Below are 10,699 nucleotides of genomic sequence, written 5' to 3'. Positions count from 1 at the left end.
GACAGGCGAGGCAACAGGCTATTGCTCAAAGGGGTCAGGGCTCGAACCAAAGAGGAAAGGATCGTTTCAAGGGGAAAGGCAAGTTAGAGCCGAATCCTAAACCACCGACAGTTCCATCTGATCCTGAGAAGCCATTGTGTTCCAAGTGCAGTAGACATCATCGGGGAGAGTGCAGATTTGGTACTCACACTTGTTATCGATGTGGCACTGCAGGCCATATTGCCAAGGATTGTCCAAGAGGAGCGAGTAAAGAGAAGGTTTGGGGTCGCATCTTCACCATGACGAAGGAAGGTATAAACCATGATTCTTCTGTGATCTCTAGCACTATTTTAATTTCAGGCAGAGTAGCTACGACATTGATTGATACAGGTGCTACTCATTCTTTATGTCTGAACTATTTTTGAGATCTTTGGGTATAGTTCCTTCTGTTCTTCCCCTCCTGTTTAATGTTGTATTGCCTTCGGGGGATGTGTTGTGCCCGACATCTATTGTGTATGCGTGCTCTGTTCAAATTGATGAGCGAGTGGTTTATGCCGATTTGATTGTTATTCCAATGGTTGCATTTGATATTATACTTGGCATGGATTGGCTATCAACCTATCGTGCAGTGATTGATTGCGTTGCTAAGATGGTGAAATTTGCAGATGATGGCAATAAGGAAGGTATGCTCGCCAATGCACAGGTACTTCGCTGGTCCTTCCTTTTATTTCGTGTCTTGAGGCTAAGAAGTTGTTGTTTAGAGGTTGTGATGGGTTTTTGGCTTCGATTGTTGATGTGGATAAAATTGTGAAGTTGAATATTGATAATATTGATGTTGTGAGAGAGTTCTCTGATATTTTTGAGGATGATGTGCCGGGTTTACCGGCGGACAGAGATGTGGAGTTTGTGATTGACCTAGTTCCAGGTACGGTTCCTATTTCCAAGGCTCCGTACAGAATGGCCCCTACAGAGATGAATGAGTTGAAGGCGCAGTTGCAGGATCTTTTGGATAAAGGTTTCATTCGGCCGAGTTCTTCGCCATGGGGAGCTCCGGTTCTTTTCGTCAAGAAGAAAGATGGGTCTTTGCGGCAATAGATTACAGAGAGCTCAACAAAGTGACTATCAAGAATAAGTATCCGTTGCCACGGATAGATGACTTGTTTGATCAGCTGCAAGGAGCTACCGTGTTTTCGAAGATTGATCTGCGATCTGGCTATTATTATCAGTTGAAGGTTAGGGAGTCTGATATCCCTAAGACGGCGTTTCGGACCAGGTACGGTCATTATGAGTTCCTTGTGATGTCTTTTGGTCTGACTAATGCTCCTTCAGTCTTCACGGATCTTATGAACCGAGTGTTCAAGCCTTATTTGGATAGCTTTGTCATTGTTTTCATCGATGACATATTGATCTATTCCAAGACCAGAGAGCTTCATGCAGAGCACCTCAGAGTTGTTCTTCAGTTGTTGAGAGAGAAGAGGTTGTATGCTAAGCTGAAGAAATGTGAATTCTGGTTGGAGCAGATTTCTTTCTTAGGCCATGTTGTTTCGAAGGATGGTATAGCTGTCGATCCAGTGAAGATAGAGGAAGTTCAGAAATGGCCTATTCCTACCACTGTATAAGAGGTACGCAGTTTTCTCGGTTTGGCGGGTTATTATCGTCGTTTCATTTCAGACTTCTCCAAGATTGCCCTGTCGTTAACCAATCTGACGAGGAAGACTGTGAAGTTTGAGTGGTCCAATGATTGCCAAAGTGGATTTCAAGAGTTGAAAGATAGATTGACGACAGCTCCGGTACTTGCATTGCCCCCCAGTGGTTCAGAGGACTTTGTGTTTATACTGACGCGTCGAAGAAGGGTCTTGGTGCAGTGCTGATGCAACGTGGAAAGGTTATAGCCTATGCTTCTCGCCAGTTGAAGGACTACGAGAAGAATTATCCTATGCATGATTTGAAGCTGACAGCTGTGGTTTTCGCCCTGAAGATTTGGAGACATTATTTATATGGCGAAAAGTGTGAAATCTTCACGGACCACAAGAGTTTGAAGTATTTGTTTTCTTAGAAAGAACTCAATATGCGACAGAGGCGCTGGTTAGAGCTTTTCAAAGACTATGATGTGACTATTAGTTATCACCCAGGAGAGACAAATGTTGTAGCAGATGCATTGAGCCGTAAGTCGAGTTCTTCTTTGAGTTCTTTGATTCAGAAGCCATTGTTGTTGGACTTGCAGCGAGAAGAGATAGCTTTGGTGGTTCCGAGAACCATTGCTCGCTTTTCAGCGTTGGTTATTCGGGCTACATTGACGGACAGGATCCATAGAGAGCAGGTCAATGATTTACAGTTGACAGAGTTGAGAGCCACAGCAGAGAAGAGAGGTAATTCAGAGTTTGGATTGAATGGAGATGGATTGGTGACTTTTAGAGGCCGTATTTGTGTTCCTACTGCTAATGATATTCGTAGAGACGTCTTGACAGAGGCTCATACCGCGCCATATTCGATACATCCAGGAGGTACCAAGATGTATCAGGATCTTCGTAGACTCTATTGGTGGCCAGGTATGAAGAAAGATATTGCCATGTTTATTTCTCAGTGCCTAACTTGTCAGCAGGTGAAGATCGAGCACCAGAGACCTGCTGGGACATTGCTATCTTTGCCGATTCCTCAATGGAAATGGGAGCATATTACGATGGACTTCGTGACTGGTCTTCCCAGAACGCAGAAATGTTTTAACTCTATTTGGGTTATTGTTGATCGGTTGACCAAGTCAGCGCATTTTCTTCCAGTCAAGACGACGTATTCTATGAACCAGTATGCCGAAGAGTACATAGCAGAGATTGTTAGACTTCATGGTGTTCCTGTGTCGATCGTGTCTGATCGTGACCCTAGATTTACTTCAGAGTTTTGGAAGAGTTTGCACAGAGCTATGGGTTCACGGTTAGCATTTAGTACAGCATATCACCCCAAGAGCGACGGTCAATCAGAGAGAGTTATTCAGATTTTAGATGATATGCTCAGAGCTTGTACTATTGATTATCCTGGTAGCTGGGATTCCAAATTGCCTCTTGTTGAGTTCACGTACAATAATAGTTACCAAGCGACGATTGGCATGGTACCGTATGAAGCACTTTATGGCAGGAAGTGTAGATCTCCCTTGTATTGGGATGAGATTGGTGAGAGAAAGATGTTGGGTCCAGAGTTGGTCCAACAGACAGCTGATGTTGTTGCTGCTATTCGAGAGAGGATGAAGACAGCGCAGTCGAGACAGGAGAGTTATGCTGATGTGCGTCGTAAACCGTTGCAGTTTGAGGTTGGCGACCATGTGTTCTTGAAGATAGCACCTCTCAAGGGTGTGATGCGGTTTGGCAAGAAGGGAAAGTTGAGTCTGAGATTTATTGGCCCATTTGAGATCTTAGACAGAGTTGGTGATCGAGCTTACGGGTTAGCCCTACCGCCAGATCTTGACAGAGTTCATAATGTTTTTCATGTTTCAATGCTCAGGACGTATATTGCAAATCCTTCCCATGTTCTTCGCCACGAGCCATTGGATTTGACGCCGAATTTGACATACCAAGAGAATCCGGTCCAGATTCTGAATCGCAAAGTTACAGTATTGAGAAACAAAGAGATCGGCATTGTTAAAGTCCTTTGGAGGAATCATTTGATTGAAGAAGCCACGTGGGAACCAGAGGATGAGATGAAAGAGAAGTATCCCGAGTTGTTTGCGCAGTGACGTTAATTTCGGGGACGAAATTCCTTTTAAGGAGGGGAGATTGTAATAGCCGAGCCTGGTGTACGGTACGGTTTAAGATTTCGTAAGTTTATTGACTACTTGGTCAAGTTTAAGTATAGTTTGGATGTTCAGAGTTTCGATTTAGGATTTATAGTATGGTTGGTTATAGATGATGTATAGTGCTATTGTAGCGGCGTTACTATTAAATTCATGATAATTCGTATGTTGAGCCAATTGGTATGAGGCCAATTGGAGTGATTAGATAAGACATAGAGGTGTAACTTTCTTATTTTGAGTTTTGTTCAAATCATTGTGGAAGATAAGCCAAAAGAGCCCCGAAGTGTATCGTGCGTTTCGTCGTTCCTCCAGTGACACATGTTGGGCAATTTATCATAACTTTTTACCCAAACCTCCAAATGATCTGAAATTTGGAGAGATTCAAGGAAAGATATAGGGCTACAACTTTGTAGTTTACAACGTTTTCTAATTCGGAAGGGAAGAGGCGTTTTGGAAGCAATCTTTAACGTGGCAGTGCGCAGAGTGGCGCCCGAGCGGTAATATATGGCCGCCCGAGCGCCACAACTTCTGGAAATTTGGGTTTCGGGCAGAATCATTGGCGCACGAGCGGTAATTTTCGACCGCCCGAGCGCCGGGCACAATACAAAAACGTGTTTTCGGATTTTAAGTGTTTTAATGCAAGAGTTGGCCTCATTTTTCCTCATTTCTTCCTTCTCACTTTTCGTTTCTTCTTCTCTTGGGAGACTAGGGTTCCAATTTCTCTCCTTTCTTTTCTTTAATCCAAGCTTCTTGTTAGTTAATTGTGTTGAGAGAAAGATTATTTTGGGATCAAGGAAGCTAATGTAAGCTTTTGGTTTGGTTATTTCTTAGTTTTTGGTGTTGGAGATGTTATGGGTTTGTGATGGTGTTGATTCTTTGGCTTTTATGGTATTGTTGTTGGATTATTGGGTTATTGATGGTGCAAATTATGGTTTATTGTTGTAGGATTGCTACCAAGAGTATAGAATCAAGGTTTCAAGTGGTTGTAAGTGGAATCTCATTCTTGTGCTCACATGATAGTATATGTATTGTGTTTCAATGGTTTTAACATGTTATTCCCTTCCATTTGATCCATATTATGTATTGAATTACTTGATTGTATATTTGAGAAAATTGAATGTCTCAATTGTGAAAAAGTTCCTACAAGAGAAAAGAGTTTACAAAGTGTTTGATTAAATGCCCCAAAGAGAGTTTAAAATGATTTATGGATTGATAGATACATAGTCATAGATTGCATGCAATTAGTTGATCAACGACCATAGGCTTATATCCCTCAGAGTTATCGATTTATATCGATGGGATATAGGTACAGAGACAGAGATACTATATAGATATCAATCCAACAGAGAAAAGAGAAATACCATCTTATTGTTATATTATTGCTATGTTATTCATGATTCAGAGTTGATGGTATTTAATGTTTTTAAAGCCATGTTTTACAGAGTATGCTATGTACATTGCTATGTAAGAGTTCCACTTGCTGAGTTTTATACTCATTTCAGTTATTCATGTGATGCAGATAGGAGCGACGAACCAGGACGTTGATTGAAGCCGGGGTCATATGCATATAGAGATGGAAGGAAGTGGAAGATTATTTTGTTATACATGATCAAAATGATATTTTGTATTTTGATGCAACACTTTTTGGATCATGTATATTCTTTTGATGGTATATATATTGGAAATGTATTTTGAATCCTTCCTCCCTTTAAAGAAAAATTTTAAATTCCGCTGTTATTTTATAAAATGGGTCAGAGGTGTCACAATAATGTTTTCCCCGATAAGACTTCTAATTCGAGATTCCAATCAGAGAGATTGATTTTAGCATTGATTTGATATCAGAAACAGATTGCATCCTGATGGAGACAGATTGCATCCTGATGGAGACACATTGCATTCAGGGTGTGTTATATCTGAAGATGATGTATCTGTTGAATTTAGCAGATTAAACCGGAATTATTTGGCCGAGGTGGATATCATTGTCTAACATTTGCGGTTTATGAGTTTAGCATATCAGTACCGATGAGTGATGTTTTGAATCTGATTGAAGCTTGCTGTTGTTTTGAATCCGTGTTTGAATCAGGTAAGTAATACTGTATTGTATATGAATAACCAATCTGTTGTTCCAGATGTTCCGAATTTAAAATGATAAATATTGCCAGATAGTGTGCAATAATCTATGCGGTATGCATTTTGATAGCTCAAAAAGTGTTGATAGAATGCTTGAATCTGCATATATTAGGTGTACAGGATGATGTACAGATAAGATCAGACGATCAAGAGTTATGTCAGAAGAGTGATTAGATTGCATTGAATGCCAAAATTGACTATATCATACCATGATTTTCGGTTGATTTTGTATTTTTGGCAGAATATATTATAAACTCCTTCACCTACTGTCTATAGATTGACGGATAGTCGGGGCAAACTATCCGGATACTGGAGAATATCCAAGAACTGTAGTGCTGGATTTTAGCACTAGTTGACATGATTTATTGTCATTTATGTATTATAGTACAACCACAGCTATCAGACGAGTATTGAAATGACTTCTTTCGAAGCGTTGTACGGAATGAAATGTTGATCCCCTCTTTATTGTGATGATATCTCTGAGGTTCTTGAGATCGGACCTGGCATGATCAGAGATATGACTGAAAAAGTGAAGCTGATTCAGAAGAAAATGAAGGCAGCCCAAGACAGACAAGCCAAAATGCCAATGTCCGATGACGACCGTTGGTATTTTAGGCTGGAAACCGAGTATTTTTGAAAATTTCACCTTTCAGATGAATTGTCAGATTTGGCAAGAAAGGGGAGTTGTCTCCACGATAGATTGGGCCGTATGAGATTCTTGAGAAGATAGGAGATCGTGCCTATCGACTAGCTTTAATCGCCTTCATTATATGGGATACAGGACGTTTTCATGTTGTTCTTGCGAAAATACCTGTCTGATGCTTCACATGTCATCCAACCCAATGAGGCCGAGTTGGATGAGACATTGAGTTATTTCAAAAAGCCGATTCAGATTCTTGATCGGAAGGAAAAGTAGCTCAGAACGAAGACTATTCCACTTGTGAAAGTTCGGTGGAGTTAACATGGCATTGAAAAAGCTACTTGGAAAACTGAGTCTGATATGAGACAGAGGTTCCTAGTTTTATGTCACTATGGTGAGTGGTTTACTTAACTTCTTCTATATACCTTCTTATTGATACGATTGATTGCCTGTGATTTCGGGGACGAAATCGTATCTTAGGGAGGGAGAAATGTAATGCCCAAGATTTTATATCATGTTAAATTACGATTATTGATTTTAATCGAAACGCTTATGAAAGGACTAATCGAAACACGAATTGAAAGTTTGCATGTAAGATTGTTGATGCGAGAGCCGAAGGTCTCGCGCATATGCGCGAAGAGTGCGGAAGCCCATGATGCGGGACAGAACACTGGGCGCACATGCGCGACTTGTATACGCGCACATGCGCGAGAGGTCCAGAGAGTTGGGCGCACATGCGCGACTTGTATACGCTCTCATGCGCGAGAGGTCCAGAGAGTTGGGCGCATATGCGCGGAAATGTGTCGCGCATATACGCCAGCAGTTGGGAAGACACGCGCCGAGACTTAAGGTCTCGCGCATTTGCGCCTGTTGATGTCGCGCATATGCGCGAGACGTATTGCGTAAAGGATGTGCCATTTGCGTTCTTGCATGTTAGTGTATGTATATATATATATATATGCACGAATTCTTCAGAAATGGAGGAAAGAAGAATCGAGAAAGGGCCGAGGAAAGAGTGAAAAATCCTTACGCCTTTTGTGAGAAATCCGTCTATCTGATTTTGAATCCGACTTCAGTACTGTGTTCCTATCGACGTAGGCTACAACTGGACGTAAGTTTTACTATGTTTTGATATGATTTGAAATTATGGTATTGTCAGAATCTGATATGATTCTTATATGATGTTCTGGTCATGTTAGACATCGTATAATCGAAACCGGACTGAAGAATAAATACCATATGGAATTGTTATGATTTTCGGAGTTGTTTTGGAATCGATTTGATATCAGAATTGAATTGTTACCGATTATGAGATGTTAGAATTGATATCTGACTGAGATGATATTGCTGGGTATATTGAGACTATGACGTTGTGCTGTTGAAACAGAATTTGATTGAATTCTGATTATACCCAGTGTTGTTTGAGTGGTGTATTGATACCGTACCCTCGATATTGTTATTGTCAGATTGAGTATTGACAGACTTTGAGTTCGAGACTTCGACAGAGTCAGAGTATCAGAAAGAAAGGTATAAATTAATGTTGAGTTGGGATTGCACAACTCGAGTGAGGTTTGACTCGAGTTTCCCTAAATCACATACTTAGTTTATTGCATTGATATTTGTATTTGATGAGATTGATGTTTGTAGTCTATTGATTTGTAATGCCCTAGATTGTATGTGCATAAAATGAAAAGATGAAGTGTTGCTTGAAGAAAGAGACCGCACCCGCGCCCCTTTTGATACCGCACCCGCGGTGCATGGACAGAAAGTTGGCAAATTTTACAGTAGGGTCACCGTACCCGCGGTCTAGAAGGAGTGCACCCGCGGTTAATGTCCAGGAGGGTAGGAAATTTGGTACGAAGCAACACCGCACCCGCGGTACTCGAGACACCGCACCCGCGGTCGTTAAATTTTGAAAAATAAAGTAGTGCCGAAGCTTGAGCGCACCTGCGGTCTAGATGGAGCGCACCCGCGGTGCTGCATGCGAGAAAGCCACTCTTAATTCTTATGTTGACACATGGCATATATATATGCAATTGGGCTGAGTCATTCTTTCTTCAGACTTGCAGGAGAGAATCGAGAGCTATTCCAAAAGAAGTGAAAGGTTTCTTTCATTTAGACTTGAGTTATGCAAAATATACTCATCCAAACTTCAATACAAGCATAGATTTGTGTTCCTGGTATCAAGAGCTATCTAAGGATGTAAGTATGGTTAAATTCCAGCATGGTTCGAAATACATATGTTGGGAGAACTCAGATTTGATTTCTATTATGTGTTCCCATGATTATGAGGATCGTAGAATTGTAAACGAATCGAAGAACGGATATGTTATGCTATTGACATGATTTTCAACATGTATAGAATTGGGAATATGCAAATATCAGAATCGATATATGTCTATGATGAAAAGAGTATGAGTTATTGTTATTGCATATTGATATGTGAGTTGATCAGTATCGCAGGATTATGCCGTTGTACCGTCGATTTGTATCGAGATTGATTATCAATTCATATATGTGTTGAATTGAGTAGAAGTTTGATAGAATACACATTGATTATGCCATTTCAGATTTGTATTGGTAAATTTGGGAACAAGACTTCGACTACGACGACGATTATACTACGACGAAAGGTATAATGCATGTTTTGTTTGGGGAAGACACAACTCAAATAAGATTCAATTTGAGTTTCCCAACAAAATCACATACTAGATTAGTTGCTTGTCTTTTGATATGATTATGCATTTTATAGATTTATATTCATGCATTTGAGATAGGAGAGTCATTGGCAGATTTGCCAAACTTCTAGACGTTCGGTGTATCGACGCATAGGAGCAGATATCCTCCGATTGTAGATATTCGATACAGACATGACCGAAGTCTAGGAATAAGACGTACAGTTACCCCGATTGGGAGGGTAGGTGACAGACAGTGACGTCTTATTCACACCGGGATCCCTAGAGTAGAGTCGAGTCGAGTCAAGACATGATTTGATTTGAATTGCATGTTTATATAGATTGGTTTTATAGACTATGGAGCCCATTATTATTGCTTTGATTCATGATTTATGATTATGTATCAGCATGTATACATGTTTTATACTGGGATTTGTTCTCACCGGAGTTTCCGGCTGTTGTTATGTCTGTATGTGTGCATAACAACAGGTGGGGCAGGATCAGGGTCGCGACAGAGATGAGAGATGGACATAGCGTGGTGATCACGGGCGTAGCAGATGAACTAGTAGTTGTACTTTTGACATGTACTGTACTTAATACTGGTTTGTAGAATATGGATAAAACATGACATGTATATTATGTGTATTGTAATGACATAAATATAGAACTATCTTTTGCTTAAGTTATAAACTTTTGATTTAATGATAAAAGAAAAATTTTGACCCGTATACTTGAAAAAGGATCCGATTAATCCCGAAAAGAATTGAGTTAGAGCCCGGGTCCCCACATGATTTATAGCCACTGCATGTATTGACTACTGATTCGCTAGTCATCGGCTGATTCGCCTAGTTACTGTATGCATGTATTGACTGCTGATTCGCTAGTCATTGGCTGATTCGCCAAGTAACCGGCTGATTCGTCTGGCTATCGGCTGATTCGCCTAGTCCCTGACTGATTCGTCTAATTATTGGCTGATTCGCTTAATCCTTGACTGATTCATCAATTCTGTGGCTGTTTCGCCCAGACACTGGATATAGGAATTATATCGATGTCGTTTAGGGTTGAGTCATTCCTATCGACTGAGATTCTATATAATTCTCAATATTCAAAACCGGGATCCCTAGATTAGGAATGAGTCGAGTCTGAGACGACGCGTTGTTTGAGTCAAGTCTGATACGACTAGTTGATTTACAGTTTTGATATCATACATGTTTGTTGATTGGCTGCATGTGAATGATATTTGTTATATGCTTTTGTATATGTTTTTATATGATTGCATGTTTACATTGTTTATACTGGGATTTATTCTCACCAGAGTTATCCGGCTGTTGTCTTGTTTTGTATGTGTGCATGACAACAGGTGGGACATGTTCAGGGTTGAGAAGATGAAGAGAGATCGTGATTAGAGTGGAGGCTCCGGACTTGGATTTGAAATAGGGTTAGACGCGTGATATTAGCTGTTAAACCTTAGTTGAATAAATATATGTGGTACAT

The sequence above is a fragment of the Primulina tabacum genome, chromosome 18, assembly GCF_025594145.1.
Source record: "Primulina tabacum isolate GXHZ01 chromosome 18, ASM2559414v2, whole genome shotgun sequence".
Lineage (NCBI taxonomy): Eukaryota > Viridiplantae > Streptophyta > Magnoliopsida > Lamiales > Gesneriaceae > Primulina > Primulina tabacum.
The sequence above is the reverse complement of the archived record's forward strand: the minus strand, read 5'-3'. Positions refer to the sequence as shown.